The 19,855-nt window shown below is 39.1% G+C and overlaps 1 protein-coding gene and 1 pseudogene across 2 annotated transcripts in view; one reads left to right on the top strand and one right to left on the bottom strand.

Moving 5' to 3' along the window:
* MOB3B (MOB kinase activator 3B) overlaps positions 1-19,855 on the top strand; it is a 172,703-nt gene that overhangs the window by 14,685 nt on the left and 138,163 nt on the right. The window lies entirely within an intron of this gene.
* Positions 15,035-15,153, bottom strand: LOC118601356 (annotated as a pseudogene).

Raw genomic sequence — 19,855 nt, 5'->3', positions numbered from 1 at the left:
TCTACTTGTCAGAAATGTCTATCTGTACTAATGCTGTGGCACAAATTACACTCCCATGAAACACTGGTGTTTAATAGGCTGAATCAAGATGTTCTTGTCACTAAGTCAAGCAATAGTAGATTTTTCTTGTGTCATAGAACAATTAAATGAAATGAAGATTCTATATTTCAAGGTTTTAAGAACATTTTATCTTAAACCTCTGATAGCTTACTTATGTAGAAACTAGTCTTCTTGGTTCTAGATTATTTGCTTATTTTATGAGCTAGTGTCTGATTTGGCACGCAATAATTAGATTCATTATTTTATAAATAATCTATTGGTACTTCACAATTTTGTGAAAAGACTAGAACTTCCAGATGCTTCAGGTACAAACTACTCTAACAAACATGTCCAAAAAATTAGAATGGCTCAAAAATGATGAAAGAATGTAAAGTTTGGAACAGAGGTGCTTGAGCTGCAGTTGGCTTTCTTCCAAGCAGTGATCAGGAACATAGATGCCTTCCATCTTGTAGCTCTGCCGTCTTCCATGTGGCTTCCGAGGTTTCAGGGATTATCTTCATCAAACTAGGGCAGAATGGTAAAAGCTGGAGGAGTGTACATGGGAGTGTTATCTAGGCATGGAGGGACATGCATCACTTCCAGTCATATCCCACTGTTGGTGGGAACTAGTCACATAGTCACAGCTAAGTGCAAGGGATGCCAGGAAATTTTTTCCAGCCATGTGCCCAAGAAAAAGAGGGAATAATTTGATGAACAACTAGCCCATCTCTGCCGTGCTTCTGATATATTTGGGAAAAGTCCAGCAATCAAAATGTGTTGCACTGGTATGAGTTGGCTTGGGTTTGGGCTGGCATGACAGGACACAGTGTAGATACCCAAGAAAAATTTTTAAAAATCTATTTGAGGAGAATTGGAATTATTAGCCATAGATAGGTTCCATTGGGAGTCTTTTCTTTCTTTCTTTCTTTTTTAAATTATATTTTTCTCAAACTGTAGAAGAAGAGGTACTGCTGAAAAGAAGGGTTTTCAATTTCTTTTCAAGGCTGTACAAATAAGAAGAGAAATGATTAATTTGACATCTTTAAGAAAAAGCATGCTTTCCTTACAAGAAATCTATTTTGGTAGAAAGATACTGTCATTTGCTTTCTTTGAAAAACAGAACCCATGGAATTTATTTCCCATGGGGACCAACATGTAGAAGAAAATTGAACAGTATCACCTGGAGCTAATACTACGCTGGGCATTAGCCATGCATCAAGCACAGCTAAGTTTGCATACACTACTCTACCTTATCGCCAAAAGAATCCTGCAAAATCCCATATTACAGTTTTGAGGAGCTGAAGCTGCAAAAAGTTACATAACTTGGCAAAGGCCACACAAAACTAAGTTCTGCCTGATTTTCTGTTAAACTGTTACTGAAGTGTAAAATAAGTGTCTTCAGTATGTCGTGTTTTTCTTTTTAATAAAGAAAAAGTTTGTTACCTAATAACATCACTACCATAACCTTGCAAAAATAGCTTTTGTGAGAAAAACTTTTAAAGACCCTGGCTTCTGATAAAATACATTAAATACACTCAGGTTCCTTTTTCTGCCTATAGAGAGCAAGACCCTTTTCCCGTTCCACTGCTCTCAGGTTAGATGCTGCAAACTGTTTATGAGTCCCTGCAGCTTGACCAGATATAGAAGACCAGGCAAATAAGATTCCAGGGTGTGGCTGGAATTCATTTCTGGCTTCTGTGGCAGTTGGAGGAAAAAGCACTGCTGCCCCTGGGCCTGCCAAGGTCTCTGCACAGCAGCAGACTGTGAGCATCCCAGGGGCTGCACAAGTGGACTTGCATTCTAGTTCAAGCCATCTTGGGGGATTCTGCCACAGAGACAGCCTGTGGGGAGGACCAGAGCATCATGAAGTAAGAAGAATGTTTAGAGCAATTTAAACACAGCATCTCCAGGTGCAGAAGTACTCAAATAGTTTCTCCAGAGTTGGTTCCAATGAAACACTAAACCTCTTTCTATCATCAAATGAGTCACCTGAAATTATAATGTTTATGTTTTTCAGATGTGTTAAAATCCCATCGAAGGGAAAATAAAGATATTTGTAAAGTGCATATTGTTACTTAAAGATGTTTTATATTAAAATCCCATTGAAGGGAAAATAAAGGTGTTTGTAAAGTGCATATTGTCACTTAAAGATGTTTTATAAATTTACTGGGCTGATAATTTTATTTGATGTTTTTTAAATTTGGGGAACTTGAAGTTTATTCTTACCCTCCTCCCTCCCTCCCTTCCTTCCTTCCTTCCTCTTTTTCCTCTTTCCTTCTTTTCTTCCTTTCTTCCTTCTTTCTTTCCTTCCTACAGCAAATGTACGTTGATACTAAGGCTTGGCATTAGAACTACAAAACTCAGTATCTCTTAACGTGTGTATATAATTATGTATTTTTTTACAGTATGAGTAAATATATCTGTTATGTGAATAATGAACATTAAGAAAACTAAAAACATTGTATGAGTCACTGCAATTTTGATAGTGTAGACTTAGATAGTATGGCACAGTGTACTGAGGAGATGCAGTTAAGTACTACATGTGCCATCACTCTTATCATAATGCCATGGCAGACATCTCTAACTGACCACAGCACTCATACTGCTAAGTCCAGGCCTGACTTTCTCCACATAATAGACAGGCAGCCACTACAGAGCAACCCGAACTGGAACCATTTGCTTCCCTGGAGTAGTTTCCAGATTTAGAATTTTAGGAGACCTTGGGAAATGGCTCTGGTGGGAAAATTTTCATTTCTTCATATATTTAAACCAGGTGATATACTATATTAAGCATCCACATTAATTTTGTTACTCTGTCTACAAAGAACTGACTTGGTGACAGATTTAATTAAATTCAGCACAGTTTTCAACCTGCCCAGCTGAAAGCTGTTTCCTCTTTGCATTTACTAGGAGTATTAGATACCTTATCTCTCTCCTTATTTTCTCTATAGGTCTATGTTTTAATATACCTTTATGTATTTTATTTATTTATATTTGGAAAAATGGCATTCAAGATGAAAGAATAAAAGTTTTAATTTCCTACACCTGGTGATGCAGTCCCCTTGAAAAAATTTAATTTAGTTTTCTAAGTGTACCTAGGCCATCGGGCGATCTACCCCTTCATTCTGCTCCCCACCCCCAATCCACCAGTCCTGCCAGGGCGTCCTGGGAAGTCCCTGCATGTGGATTCTTTAGCCCCTGGAGAGGCCCCCAGTGGCTTAATGAATGAAAAGACTCTGAATGAGTCTTCTGTTTTTTAATATGATACTTCAAAAAAAAATCTTTCAGTTCAGATCTTGTTTTGATCATTGTAGAACATCAGCATTTGGTATTGAGAGTTCAAGAGATTCAGTAGAAAGATGGTATGCTTTAGCTGAAAGGTATTTATTATGATGTAGGTGAAATAGTTTCTTCACAAATTGTTCACAGGTTTCAAATGTCCCAGGTGCATATTACAAAGAGAGTCATATTTCCCAAATGTATTCCTTTGTTCCCCCCAAATGGTGTGGGGCTCTTCGTTGGAACTGCTTCACAGTTCTCTATTGATATTCTCTTCTTAAACTCCCAATGAGTAACTTTGAATTTTTCTTTCAAGAAGAAAAACAAAACAAAACAAAACAAAAAAACAAAATTCATCACCTTGCCAAATCCATCCCAAAAGAAATAAATACCATTATTTATCATTATCGGCTATGACTACTTGAAGAACTTAAAGCTACTCCTAGATGAATTACATGTAAGAATTACTTTAGAAGTATAGGAGAGTATAATTTCTAAATGCAAACTATCTAGGACATGGCTTTGTTTGTAATTGGTCATTATTTAAAATATATTTATTGAGCACCAACTATATTCCAGGCTGTTGGAGATTTGACTCTGACTCAGAGATTCTTCCAATCTTTGCCTTGCCAATAGATCTGAGAGGATTCAATCTAACAGTCACTCAGTCCCATGGTAGCTACTAAAACAAGCATCAAGGACAAACTATTTATTTTAATCTCCTGTACTAAATGTCATTGTGTAGCTGTTTCCTGAAACAGACAAGAAATCAACTGAGATCAATAGCATGTTTTCTTGCTAGTCTTGGTTACTATAAGATTTGTTCTAAGCCAGTTCATGTTTATATAGTGTGTGTTATGAGCAGCATGCTAAGGGGTGCAAAGTAGCATAGGAGATGCTCAGTAAGGAGGAATTAAGAACTATGTAGAATATGACAAGTAACAAGAGTGGAATGATGAACAAATACTCTGTGAATTCAGAGATACATAGAGGACCCCTCTGGGTAGAAAGACAACAGAGAGAAGGAAGAAGTGACAGATGAGTAGAAGATTCTCATGAGTTTGGGTCCCAGTCCTGCATCTTACTACCTTTGTAACAGCAGGTGAATTTCTTACCATGCCTCAAGTTTCTTCATGTGCTAAAGAGGAACCATAACATCTAATCATAGATGCGATGATAAAAATGTAAAGTGCTTAGCGTTTTAGTATCTGAAATGGGGAAAATACTCAGTAAATAATATCAGTAAATAATCAGTAACTACAATAAAACACTCAGTAAATAGTTTTGTGTGTTAGTTTGTATAAAGAAGCAATATTACATCATAGGGCTGTGGTCAAGGTGAAATAAGACAATTAAAAGGCCTGGCACAGTGTCTACCATATGGTAGGCATGTGATAGTATTTGCTATTGTTATTATAAAAAATGTAGTAGATGAGAGAAGGCATTTCAGACACAGAGAGGAGGCTCATAGCCTGGCCTGGGCTTGGCAAGTTACCCGGACCTCTTGTTCAATTGAGTAGTAATTGAGAGGTAGATGCGGTTGTGAAATGTGAGAAACATACATGAAGAGCCTCTTAATCAGGGATATTGATGGAAGATTTTAGGGTTACAGAAGAAAATCAAATGAGCAATCTCTAAGTTTCTTTCTGACTCTGAGATTTTGTAGTTCCTCCACAACTTTCAGTGATTCCTGAGAAAGACTACAGTGAATTAAATATTGCATAGAATACAGCTTTTATGCTGTGCCTGGAACACACCAACAATAAGGCAAATGAATGCACTCTTCTCTGTTTTGAAACTAGCAGCCCATTTGCTGGAAAGAGAAAATGTTTTAGTTTTTACGTGGCAATCTGCCCAAATATTTGATTTGACAGGTATGAGAGGAAAGCAAAGCCCATGGGTGTATTTGGTGACACGTTATTTCCTGCTCATTTTTTCCCCATTAGTTTGAAAGCCAGAGTCAAGGGAAGGGAAAAGAAAATCACCAGCTCTCCAGGAAATGAGTCTCCAGGCAGGACTAAGGCACCTGAAGAATACGTCACTTCATATATTTTGTACATGTGAGTCAATAGGCAGTTTCTGGGTTTGGCGAAGTGCACCCGAGGGCTGGTGCAAGAGAAGAACCAGTCCCTCAAAGCAGGCCACTTCAGCTTCACCTTTAGGCTCTTAGGAGGAGCCTGACAGGTGCGGGGACGTCCTGCAGAACTGTTTCCATAGCACTGACCAGAGTTGGAGGACAATCTAGTGCAGCATTTCCACAGTGTCCCATGAAATGTTATGTGAAAGATAAATCGCTAGAACTCATGTTTAAATAAGTTAAAGAGGTTTCTTTACTCCAGGACTTGTCAGGACCCCTATATGCTAGTATACACTGTGAGTATCTGGTGAAGGAGACCCTGAATGCCTTGTTTCCCGAGCTTACTTGTCCTTTCCGATGTGAAATGTATCTAGAGATGAGAGGCTTGAGCAGCCATTTGGGCAAAGCTAACTCAGGGTCAGGGACACCAGTTGAAAGCATTTCTTTGTTTTGTCCTCTCTCAGAGGGTCCAGATACAGACACCGATGTTTTCCGGCAGCTTCGCCTTTCCAGCAGCCAAATGGGGGTCACTGTTTAGGAGAGTACCATCATTTGGAAAAACCCAGTGGGGTATAATAGGCAAAATAAAGGACCCTCAAAGATGTCAAAATTCTAACTCCTAGAATCTGTGAATATATTGCCTTTCATATCAGCAGAGATGCTGCACATGTGATTAAGTTAAAGATATTGAGTTGGGCAATTATTCCTGGATTATCAGGGTGAGCCCAGTGTGGTCACAGGGGCTTTATGAGAAGGAAGCAGGTGGGCAGGAGTCTGAGGAGCTGCAAGGACAGAAGCAGAGGTCAGAATGGTGAGGAGCCCTGAGTCAGGGACTGGGGGCAGCCTCTAGAAGTAGAAAAGGCAAGCAAGTAAATTTTCCTCTAGAGCCTCCAGAAGGAACACAGCCCTGCCACCCATTTGAGACTTCTGACATGCAAACTGTTAAGATAATAAATTCATATCGTTTTAAGCTACTAAGTTTGTGTAATTTATTACAACAGCCCTAGGAAACTAATACATAGGTTTGTTATTGGTCCCACCTTTCTGATGCTTGAAGGTGGATGGATTAACGTACCTAGAACCCTTCTGAGAGCCCGGACCCCTTCAAGACACTTACACTTGAGGGAGAGGCCTGCCGGTAACTACAATTCGGCCAACTGGGTTCTGCTTTCTGGCTGCCCTTCCTCTACCTCCCCAACCCCCAGGGCCCAGACATCACTGCTGCTCTGCTTATTTATACACTCGGATGTTCAGTGACTGATCAACAACAGGCTTTGAAAAAGGCGATGCGACTGGTCACTGGCCGTGATGCACACCTGTTATTTACATAGTGATTTGTGGACTGAAGAGCTATCTTCATGCAATTACTAATATAATATACCGTGGTAACTGAAATCTGAACCAGGCTATTGTGGGACTGGTGTTATTTAACTAAATCATGGTCAGTGAAATGCATGCATGTCAGAACCAAGCAAAAATGGGGGAGGACTACATGTATTAAAATTATGGCACAAATTTTGCAGTATAGTTGTTATAACTGGACTGGTGGGCAGCCCGTCCAAGCCTTCATGCACCCACTGGATACCAGAGTCTGAATGTGGCTGGCTCAGAGGTTAGGGATGTCAGTAAACAATGTATGATTTAAAGTGCAGCACCCAACGTCAAACCTCCTTCTGTCACCATATATTTGGGTGGTGAACACACAATACAATATATAGATGATGTATTATTGAACTGTACACTTGAAACCTATATGATTTTATTGACCAATGTCACCCTAATAAAATTAATTTAAAAAATAAAGCATAGTATGCCCAAAATTTTTTTTTTTAATGAATAATGTGCAGCAAAGGATAGTGAAGCACTGTTTACACTTTGTTTCTGATGATGCCAGTCAATTCTCCAGGAAACAGATTCTGAGATGCTGAAATTTGCATGTAGGAGATTTATTGGGGACAACAATGCCTGGCAGGGACATGAAAGCAGCAGAATTGGGCAGAGGGAGAAATTAACTGTAATGCTGAGAGGCAGGGGAGGGGGGATGGGCTGAGAACTGGGATGGCACTAAGGCAAGGGACTGGGCCTTTATGTTCCTCCCATCAGCCAGGCATTGGATGTGAGCTGTCCAAACCCCAGCAGATAACGCCCTCCAGCCAGGTGGCTCTCTCAGTGTAATTCTTGGCGCGGCATTCAGCCATGAACTGGCAGCCTCCAACACTCCCAGCAACTGCGGGAATAAATGCTCCAGTCCTAAAGAAATCGGGGCAACGCCTTACAGGTCCACTACCCTGATGATTCTATAATTCAGGTGCCACAGCTGAACTTTAGAGGGGCCTGGTCACTATTTCTAGAAAGGGTCAAGTCAGAATTGGGCAAAGTCGGCAGGAAGAAGAGACTGAGTTGCAGAGCTGACAGGCTGCAGAGCCCAGGTCCACTGATGGAGCGAGAAGGCAGTGTCACCTTCCAGGCCAACTGCCCCTTCTCCGAATAAAGAACAGTAGCCTGCTGGGCCTGCATTGCCTCTACTTTGATTTTCGCTTACTATAACTTGTTAATTTGAGAGAAGTTGAAGGTGTTACTTAGTCTTGTCTTGGTCTCTGAATTGGAGCAGATGGAGAAAGTGCCAGAGACTTGAGATAAAGAGTTGCTAGGTTTGACATTTGTGGTCGATTTTTCCTTGAATGAATTACAGGTATCTTGTAAAGGAGAGATTAAATTTTTTCAAATCCCTGTTCTCCTTGCCCCCTTTGTTCCTTTTGATCCTCCACACATACACCAGTTTTGCAATCCAGTGTAGTCAGCCCAAGCTCTTAATTCATAAAGAATTAGACAGCTAGAATCAGTCTTCCACTGCCTTGAATTGGGAAACAATAGGATGAGCATCTCTCATTCTCTGAAGTAACTGATCAGCTCACACTTATGGCTTTGAGAACTTTCCCTAACTCCTCCCCGGAAAAAAATGAAAAAGAGACCGCAGATCTCTGAGGGAGGTAGCTAAGAAATTAGCAGAGAGATGAACAAGACAATAGAGAACTTTGTCACAAAGGGCTGACAGCTTGTTTTAGAATTGCTGATCTCCATGCTTGGTTTAAATACTAGACAAAAAAAAAAAAAATTGTGCCTACTTTCTTGTGATAGTCTTTCAAAAAACCATAGATGCTCTCTACCTATAAGATTTTAGTTTTAGCATCCTGGTGATTGAAGGTTTAGAGACCACCTGACAAAGGCTTTCCAGCTGGAGAGCCAAGTCTGACCCATCATCGGCAGTGCCTGCCTGGAGAGGATCCGTTAAGTAAGATTCTGAAGGTAGGAATAGCCTCTGCCTGGGTGACTGATGGCTGCTCTGCCTGCGTACCTGGGGAGGAGTGAGACACCCACTGTATATTTGGCCCTTTCTGTACTAAAGTTTTCACTGACAGTCCTCATTTGGCTGAAGGGTGCTTTTGGTGTTTGTTTGTTTGTTTTGTTTTGTTTTGTTTTGTTTTGTTTTGTTGTTCTTTTAAAACATATCCAGTGCTTACCCTTAATTCAGTGTGGGATATATTGTAGTTTTTGTGTTACTCATAGGTAAAGTGCTGAATGTAGAATGGTGAGTTAAATGGTGAGTTAAATTGTCTGATCTCCCAGACTTGAGGGAGAAGGTGAAGAGTAATTCAATCCCCGAATGAGCATTTAAATGGGGGAAGAGATGAAATTAAAGTGTATTAGTATTATTCGGTTTTGATATTATGTAAGAAACACAGAGCAGTGACTCCACCAAGATAGTTTTAGGTACTATGTGGCTAGACCTCCTGATTTAAAGGTTGTTTTGGGTTTGAAGCGAGTATTCTCTGATTATCTCATTTAATCTGATAGCAGGCAGTGAAGCCTGAAAGTAGAACTTGCAGTACCATGACTAGCAAATCACAATTGGAAACGAGATCTACCAAATTGGTAGGAAGAGGAATGGTGTGTGTTTGGAAGAAATAAGAACATTGAACTAGTGGCAGAAGAGTATAGAAAAACAGGGTTTGATTTGACTCTTTGTCCTTTTGGTCGAGGGGGTGCTTCCCCTGAAAGAGCATCAAAGACTATGGGCAAAACTTGAACTGTAATTTTAAAATTTCCTTCTAGCCAGCAACTTCTCTCTCTCTCTCTCTCTCTCTCGCTCTCTTTCTTTCTTTCTTTTTTTTTTTTTTTAAGCAAAAACACAAAAGCCTACTATATCAATTCTCTGACGCTTTCCCTTCCTGGAAGTATATTACTTAGCTCAAAATTTTTTCTTGCCTCAAAAAGAGCACTTTTTTTAAAGGTCCTATTGAAGTGACTGGAGTTTTTAATGAGGACTCTTTTTCATCTGTTAAGTGAGGACATCTGATTGAACTTTCTGTAATTTGGATTGCATGATAAGGCAGCTTTGCAAAGAAACTTTGCATTCCTCACAAGATATCTCATAGGTAGAAAGTCACAGTTTTGTTCCAATTCAGGGAATTGGAGACATAAAAAGGAAGAAACTAAAGGAAGGTGAACCAGACTCAGTTAAAGGAAACGTGGTGCCTCAGTCCTGGATTTCTGGTATACCCACTTTAATGGTGATTTTTCAACCATTTTTAGGAGTTCTCAATAGTCCTGAAGTCTGGTCAAGTATGCCACAGCATTTAAGAACAAGATACAGTTAGGTTAGTTGTAAAACACAGAGATTTAACTTGAGGCTGTCTTTGCAGAAGACTAATTGAAAGATTTTAAATGAAAAAAAATCACAAACATTGAGTGAAATTTCTATATTAGAAATAGTTTCAACATAAAACTTAATGGCAAAATTATCATTTTACCCAATATAAAATGGTTCTGAACGTTTTACAGACAATATTCAGAAAAAAATGATGCCCCAAAGTTGAGATCCTTCAGTAATAGAATACATTGTTTTCCTGTACACACACACACACACACACACACACACACACACACACAGAGAGAGAGAGAGACACACACACACACACAGCCATTTATTTCCTGCTTTAACTTGTCCCTCAGAAGGTGGGATAGTGTGGCACAGTATGACTCATTTCCCTCATAAGCCGGATATTGCCATTCTAATAAGAATCGGCATGTGTGGAAAGCAAATTAGTAAATATCAGAAACTGAGAATGCTTATTAAATTGGACAGTTCTGTTGAATGTTCGAGTTACTCATCTTAAAATGTATATTGGATTAGATATGATTAATATCCCAGTTATTAAAGACAGGTAGATATGTTTTAAGCTGACATTTCCTTTCCTTGTGTTTTAAATGAGAACCTGAGTTGTCTGGCTGGAACTATTAGAATAATAATTTGTTTACGTGAGGACTTGCTTCATGAGCCTGAAGTTTGTTTTCTTAGTCATTCTTTAGAGAAGGTTCTTATGATTGCTGAATCATAAGGAGACAGGACTCTGGGCTTCCAGCCCCAACCTCTGGCTTCTGTGTGATTTTTTTTTCTCCTCAGTTTTTTTCATATATAAAAGAAATCATTAGCAGTATCTCTGAGGTATAAAATTAATGCATTTGATCTTTTAATTCTGAGGGTAAAATATTTAAATTGTAAAACCCTAGTATATGATTCCTATTTTAATAAAAGGAAGAAAACAGACCCAAAGTAAATTTAGAAACTTGCCTAGGGTAAATGGGTCAGGAAGTTTAGAATTTAAATCCATGATTCTTTTCTAGTCCATGTATTGGATGGTAATTTATGTATATATAGATAAATTTGGTAACATGCACTTTGAAAATCCTATGTGAAAATCTTGTTCCTTTGAATCGGAGGTTGCAAACTGGCGGTCTATGGGCCTATTTTGGCCGTCAGAGATATTTTGTTTGCTCATAGAAAGCACTAAGTTTCCTTTTTGGTTGTCAACCTGTAAAAACACACAGATTTCACATAAAAATCTGGATTCCCAGTTACTCTAAAAAAATCAGAAGATTCAGCAATCTGGGTCTTTATTGCTACATTAGCAACTGCTGCTGGTGCTGAGCGAATGACTGCTCCCTTCAAATGGTACATGTGCCCAGCGCTGTTTGTCTCTTTTTCTGCTGACATCTATAAAAGCATTTGAGTGTGAGACCCTGATATCACAAATCAGGGCTCTTTCCCTGTTGGTCTCGATGAGAAAATTCTGGCATCGAGAATAAATCAGTTAAGCATTATTAAGTGGTATTTGTATTCAGAGAGATTAGGTACCTGAACAAAAACTTAGGGTACTGCTGTTTTGGACTTTGTTTTAGTAAGAAGTGAGTTCTTCTGATTTTCTTCTACTTTCTCTTAAGTTTGTCTCAAGGGGCATTTGCAAATGGTTTACCATGACCATGGCATAACTAGCCTTCCTCTCCCTGACACACACATCACACACTTAATTCCCACAACTCCTCTAATTAATGGTCTAGCACAGCTCAGAAGATTCCCAAAGCCAATTAAACAATGTTCACCCTTGTACCTCCCAGTACGGTTGGGGAGTAGCTTGGCAAATGCTGTGATTGATATGAAAAGGAGCAACGTGTTCTTAAGCAGTTTGAACCCTGTGGTTATTCTATGAGACACAGCTTTCAACACAGTGGCCTTTTATCCTCTATGTTTTTGGTGTGTGAGAACACCACGAAGGCCACATGCACCGCAGCGTTCCTGTGGGCTGAGAATCAAGGCTGGGAAAGAGGAGGGGCAGTTGGGGAGAGGGAGCTGGCAGCTGTCATCTGAATAGCATTTCCCTCTTCCATTATCCTGTTGTTCACAAGCTCCATCCATTCATATTAATGGTTTCCACCTCTCCGTATACTGCCAAGGCCAGCTTCCTCTGCACACTTTATTTCCTTCTCTTGGCTTTTCTTTTGGATTTACTAAGGATCGCTGGGCTTCTTCACGAAAAGGATCAGCTAGTAGAAATTAGAGTTAGTTGGTAGAGAGTCTATCAGGGGGAGGAATTTATTTAAATATAAGAAATAAATGCTGAATCTACATGGTAAGTTAATTTTATGTTTACCACTCTTTTTTTAATTTCCTACTAATTGATAAATTAATTAGTTCTACATATATAAAGACTACATGCTGATAAGAGAAAAAATTAGGAAGAAATTTTATATTCTAATTATAAAAGTAATACATATTTAGTGCAGCAAATATAAAACTACAGAAATTCAGGAAAGTACAAAACAATATATTTCAAATCGCTCTCTCCTACCATCTAGAGGTAATTACTCTTCGAGATCATTTCTTTTTAAATATATCTACTTGTTTATGTGTGATACTGAATCATAAATATTTCACATCTTTAAATGTTGTATTAAAACTTTAGAAATGTCTCTATAGAATCACATTATATGAATACTCCATAATTGATCTATTTTTGGAAAGATAGGCTTTCCAAATTTGAATAATAAACAATGTCGTAATACAGACATGCATAAGCTTTCACATCCAAGCTTGTGCACATCTATGATTTTTCATTTGAAAAAATTCCCAGAAGTGACCTGTGAATCAAAGAGTATAGTTGGGGACTTTCAGAAAGGTTGTAGGAATTGACCCTCCTATTTAGGAGAGCCCTAAATAGGGAGCTTTTTAAAGAATGTCTTTCTGGGAAGCTGCTGAATATTCTTCGACTGCTTTCAACTAGATATTTTTACCCCACGAGGACAACTAACCAATTTGTTTCTTGGCTTATAGGAAGAGGAAAGTGGAGTACTGCCAACTATGAAAATGTTTGGAAAAAGTCTGGGCCATCTTAATCATCATCCTAATTAACATTTGTTTTATATCATGAATGGAAAATCAACTCTTGTGTAAGAAAACATAAATGTCTGTTGGAGAACATGTATTTGCTTTGAGAACCTTTAGGACTAAGAAAATAAAATGCTTAATAACTATAGCATAATGAGGCCACAGGGGTGCTGAAAATATTAATTAAAGAATGATTTTAAAGTTCTTCAGAAGCCTAGGGAGAGTGTATGCTCTCCAGCAGAAGGATTCAGCTCAGAAAATATAGATTCCTTTACCGACTAAGGTTAATATGTCTGACTACCTGGGTTGACTTGATTAAATCAAAGCTAATTTTTTTTTTTAAAGCACAGCTAATTACAGTTTCCCCTATTTTAAATGTAAAGTACCATATTTATCGAAGTCCTATAATTTCATCGAGATGACCAAGCAAACCACATCCATATTTTTGAACATTCAGCCTGCAGAACTAACATTTTAAACACATCTAGAGAAGTTTAAAAATAGATACTGTACTGACCATATGCGGTGTCCAAGTTTGCAACAAAAGAACCATACAAAGACAGGCCCTGACCTGACCGATTGAATTAGAACTTGAGACTCTGATGAAAAAAAAAATCATGTTATGTAAATAGATCAAAATCGAACAAGTGCTTCACAGTATTCTCTAATGAAGCTTAGATTTTCAAAGGTCCTTCTGAGTGTGACATGGTTTCTAACTCCTAGTAATAAAACCTGATTTTGCTTTTGTAGTTTACTTGGCAAATGTAATTCAGTTTATCCATGGAGTAAGATAAACTATGTAAAAATCACATGACTTGATCATACAAGCTGATGCTGATATGAAGCCCCAGTTGGAAAACTTGATATATTTTGTCATAAAACCAATGAAAGTTTTTTTTTTTTTTCAAGTGACCCTGAATTACTTAGGAAACTTATAAACTAGAGTAGCATCAAGGGATAAAGCTGTTATATGCCTGAGAAGAGAATCTATGCTAATTATAATAACATGTTGCCAACATGATTGTTTTGTAAGAGACATTGTCCCTTTGAGGTTTTGAGAGCTATAGTTACTGTTCCTTGAGGACAGGAGACTGCACTTGAGAGAAGGGAGTTCTGAATCTTTCTTTTTCATGTTAGAGTAAAGGGAACTCTTGAACTTTATATTTCTAGAGTGAATGCCCAGGATTAATCTTTCCTAATGGTTCTTTTGTCTCATTATCAAGCATAGGAAAGTATTTAATCCAAACAACACTTATAATATGTGAAGTGAACTCAATAACTAAGAAATATGTTTATTTAGCTTTTATACATTAACCAACAGCAGTTTCCCTGAATTTCATTCATTCACCACCTTCATGGATCAATTTCTTCATTCACTTCTTGACTCATAGCTGAGCTGAGTGCAGCAGACACTTGGTGTTATAAAGGTAGGCTCCTTATCCTCAAGCTGCTCACAGCCCAGTGGAGCAGACAGGAGGGATAAGTACTACAGAGGAAGTGCACCTGATGTGTGTGGGCACATGGATGGAGTAGCTACCTCTGCCTCAAAGTCTGTTCCATCTCCCTCAGCCTTGCTGCTTCAATTGAGACACAAAGGCCAGCAGCATACATATCAGTGTGTTAGAAATGCTGCATCTCAGACCCCATCAGACCTATTGAATCATAATTTGCCTTTAAACAAGATCCCCAGGATCCCAATTTTGTCGCATGATTAAAACTCCTAATATGTGGATGGGGAAGGGGCACCATTACAAATGTATGTTCTTAAAGGGTGAACAGAGAGGGTCTACTCTTTTTTTTTTAAAAAAAATTATTTTTAATTTATTTTTATTTTTTAGGTGAGGCAACCCTTGGTTGATCTCACAGATTGCAAGGACCTTGTTGGCTTACAATCCGTTATTTTTTTTATTTTTTTACACCTGTAGCACCTGGTCTTCCTAGGTGGTCTCCCATACAAGTACTAACCAGGCCTGACCCTGCTTAGCTTCCGATATCAAACAGGATCCGGCTTGTTCAGGGTAGCATGACCACAGATGAGAGGGCACACTCTTAATCGATGAGTGTTGGAATGATTTAGTAATAAATAGCCCCCTTTCTTGCATGTCTATTGCTTGCCAGTGTGGCTGCTAAGTGACTTAAATATATAATCTTACTCATTTCTCTCTACCACCTGTAAGAAAGGAATACATATCCCCATTTTGCACATTAGAAAACAGAAGCTCACTGAGATTGAGGGATATGTCCAAGGCCATGCAGCAAGTAATAGCTGAGCCAGAATTTAAACCCCTGACTGCTTGGTTCCAAAGCCCTGCTCTTTCCACACAGACCCCCAATACCGGGACACATCCTTGAAAGTGTGCTTTACATTTAGTTTCCTTTATTTGTCACTTTCATGTTAGAAATTTAATCCACTAAACCTGAACAGTCTAAAACTAGAATTAATTATCTTCTGCTCCAGATAAAATTAAGAATTGTTCTAAGCTTGTTAGCATGATGCCGGGTGGCTGCCAGTTCCAAATATAGTTTTGGTCAATGGTTGAATGCCATTTGTCTGCTTATTTACAGTGCTAGATATTAGATGAATTACTTTTCTGAAAATCTTCAGATATCTCCACCTTAGGGATTATTTGGACAGCATTTGGATGGCAGCCTACCTGTCAGGTTCCTGGGCCTTAAGACACCATTTCTTTGCTGTGGGGTATATTTTACTCAGGGAATGCTTATTGAACAACTTCTTAAAGTTCTTTTTTCTTTTTTTTTTAACTCATAGGATCTATTTTTCTTTTCAATTTTTTTTTTCTATTCAATTAAGGGAAAAGTGTGACATTATCTGATCCTTGTAACATGTGTGAGCATTATGAAGATATATGAGAAAAAGTTAACAATCTCTCCCCTAATTTTCCTTCTCACTTCCTTCCTCCCATTTCCTCCACAGACTGGCTTCTATTGTTCCACACCTTTCTCTTTCCTCGTGCAAACATACACAAATAGATATGTGCATATACTGAGTTTTCAGTTTTACAAAGAATACTTTACAATTTGCTTTTAATATGTCTTGGACTTACTTTCAAATCTCATTTGTAAAATTTTTCTTCTTCACCTCAAGGGCTTTCAGTGGGGACAAAATGAGAAGACTGTTTTCAATTTAGCTATCTCAGACAAGTTTGAAATATGCCTCTAAAGGTGGTAATACCAAATAAAAGGTGTTCAGAAAATATTAAAGTATATATATTGATCTATGAGGAATTATCTATCAAATCTAGAGTATAGAAAAATAATGGTTGATTCTGATATGTCTCTTTTCCCCCACTCTCCAAAACTAAGCAGTTTAATTGACAGTGACTATTTTGGGAAAGAAAATAAGCCGTATTCTGGCAAAATTATTCTGGGGTTTAAAATACCCTAAAGGTGTGCTTCATTCTTCTCCATGTGTGTTGCTATGTTCTCTTGCATAATTTCCAAGCCCCTACACCCCTCCCCCAATAGTTGAAAGCAAAACATTTTTTTTCCCCTTAATAAACAGCATGAATACACTTCTCTTCTCATTTTCTAACCTTCTGGTTTAAGTGGAATTGGCGCCAAATCCCTCAGCATGAAGGCATCTGTTTTATATTTTGACAGCAGTGATAGCCTCAAATGAATAGTTATAAGTAATATATCCTGTTCTTTTTAGTTACAGACTGCATATTAATTTTGTCCATATTTAGAATTATCTTATTTCTGTGATGAAATAACATTTATATGAGGATTTTAAAAGAATAAAGTACTAGGAACATTTGTTGCAATTATTATCACCATTATTATCATTTTCCTCTGCCCTTACATACTTTATTTTCTAAATTAAAAAAAAATGGCTGTATGATGTATTATTTGGGGCTTTCATAAATAATCTTTTTTGTTCAGGTTGTTTTCATCGTTGTTATAATCCATCTTGTCATTCACTTTTCTGTGCTTCCATCTGGTGTCCCCTTGAGCTTCTCATTGCCCACAGCATCTGATGACATTTATTTAAAATGATTGTAGTGTCACATGGCTACATCTCAATGGGAATAAAGGCACTGCAGTCCAGTGAAAGAGCACTGGAAGGAGAGTCCAGAAACCTGGTTAGGTGGGCCTTGGAGCTATTTCACTTAGGAACATTAGGGCAAGTCAGGTACCCTCTGTAGACCTCCTTTCCCACCCCTCACTCTCATTCCTGAGCTGCAGCAGCTTCTTCCCCGATAGATCAAGTGCTTTCACACCACATGCCTTTGCATATACAATTCCTTCTGCCCCGAATGCCCTCTCTTGTCTCCCTATAGACTCCTACTCATCTTTAAATGATCAAGTTCGAATCTCATCTCCTACAGGAAACTTTTCCTGAGTTCCTCTCTTAAACACTGTTAGTTGCTTCTTCCTCTTTAAGCGAATTCGTAATTCCTCAAACACTCAAGACAATATTTTTAATGTTATTGTGGTAGTGTGTGTGTGCATGTTTGTGTGTATGTGTGTCTAAACCTCCCTCACTAAACCATGAGCACCTTTGGGGCAGGAACTGTGTCTCATTCATCTTTGTCTCCTTAGGACCTAGAACTTCCCCTGATGCAAAGTAGGTCTTCTATACCTGTTTGCTCACTGAAGGCATGGGCCTCAGTTTCCAAAAAAGGAAGTAGATTCTTTCCTCATCTAGTGTGATGCCCGTTCCCTCCCTAGGGGTCTGTTCCCAGCCAGAGAAATGAGTGCTTTTACTTGCAGCTCCGGCACCTTGCAAACTACCCCCTAACTTTCACCCATCCACGCCCCCAACCAAGTATGGGTTCATCACCTGATTAGGGAATGCGTGCCTCACCACCTCCAATTTAAGCCACCCTTTATACTGGCAACATACTCATTCTCTCTTCCCATGGCAAAAGAAGTGAGCTTAGTGTTTTTGGAAAATGTCAAGGCAAGAGTGGCTTGAGTTCAAGATGAGAGAGTTAATCCCCACCGTACTTGTTTTTGATCTAAGACCATTTTACTGCTTTTAAGAGTAGGAGCCCAGGATTAGCAGCTGCTGGGTATAGGTCTAAGGTCTGGACGAAGCCTTTGCAGAGGCACCTGCTGCTTTCAGAACTGCCTGGGAGCAAGGGAATCCCCCACACAAAAGGCTTCTGTTGGTTTCCGTGCATAGCTGAAAACGTTTAAATGACAAGGGAAGAAAACCACAAGGGAAAGAGGACTGACCAGGAGAAGTTAAAAGGGACACTTTTGACAAAAGGCTGTGCTAAGGCAAAGAGGTATGTATGAGTATGAAACAGAGAGAAAAGCTGGAAAACAAGCCCAAAAGGGCCGGATAGAAAACCTGGTGGCAACAATGAAATTTTCCAAAACGAGGGTGGGAACCACGATTATCTAAAATCTCCACGGGACATCATCATTTGAAATAGCATGTCTGGCTTTTTTAGTCTCTGTAAGTTACCAGTCCTTTCAGAATAAGTAGGAACTATTCTGGGCTTCTGCCGCCGGATGGTGATAACCCTATTCCAGTCCTTCTTTCAGCCCTAGCACGCGATAAGTGGGGATGCAGGCTGGAAATGCACATTGTGTAAGCAAGCCTCACTTCCCCCATGTGCTCACCACAATGTTATGGTGTTTTGTTGGTATGCAAAGGAGTCTCCTGCGTAACTGAGTCAGTACTACTCAATGGGTGTATCATGAACCCGCTATAGATGAGATGCCAATCTTGAATCTCTGGGTAAAAAATTATGTTTGTGGTTCACCATGATATCTGCCTTTCTGAATGTTGAGCTGAGTTAGATAATATGGTGAAAGTTCTGAATCACCCAGTCTTGCTGCTACTACAGCAGCTGGCCCACTGGAGGAGCTAAATGCAGGAAGATATGGTGCTCTCCCTCCTCTGCCTCCCTGGTTACAACATTATAGGAAACCCATTGGTAAGGGAGCCTGGGAAATTGTTTGTAGACCTCCAGCCCCAGGGGGGTATTACAGAGCAGAATCTAGGAGGGGAGGTATGGGGCTGAGAGACAGAGGATAGTTCTGCGGATAAATATGGCATACTTCTTAGGACCTGAGATGATGGTGTAAAAAAGGATCTGAAAAAGCTACAGTGATGATGAAGGAAAGCCTAGAAACTACAAGCTTCCTCAGTGTTGTGAGGGATTCCAGAAGTATTCAGTGTGCCCATCTCAGGCCTTCTCACTTGCCAGTCCTCATGCACTGAAAGCTCCTTTCACTCTGACAAGCTGTGCTGGATGCCTCTGGTCTCTGCCCAGGGGTCTTCCTCAGAGAAGCATTCCTGGGCCACCACCTTAAGTAGCCCTCACCTGCTCTTTTCATTCTTAGCACAAAGCACAATTTGTTACTGCATATTGTGTGTGTGTGTGTGTGTGTGTGTGTGTTTATGTGTGTGTAATGGTTTCTCCACCAGCAGACTCTAAGCTCATTAAGATGAGAATCATGTCTGTCTTGTTCACAAGAGCAAACCCAGCCTGAGGTAACAGGTGATCAAGGAATACTGAGTAGACAAATTAAATGTAGATTTTGACTCTTTTATTGTAAAGAGGCTCACGTATTAGCTCAGTGAGTTTGCACTTATATGATTGGCAATAGCTAATAGCAATGATTTAGTGATGTATAGAACTATTTGCTAAGACTCTTATTGTTATTAATATTTTATCAATGCGTGGACTGGATGCTAATAAGACATCATTTACTGAAACTGTTCACCTGGCAATGAAATATGCTGGTCTAGAGCTTAG

The sequence above is a fragment of the Rousettus aegyptiacus genome, unplaced genomic scaffold (genome assembly GCF_014176215.1).
Source record: "Rousettus aegyptiacus isolate mRouAeg1 unplaced genomic scaffold, mRouAeg1.p scaffold_m13_p_3, whole genome shotgun sequence".
In the NCBI taxonomy this organism is placed as follows: Eukaryota; Metazoa; Chordata; class Mammalia; order Chiroptera; family Pteropodidae; genus Rousettus; species Rousettus aegyptiacus.
The sequence above is the reverse complement of the archived record's forward strand: the minus strand, read 5'-3'. Positions and strand labels throughout refer to the sequence as shown.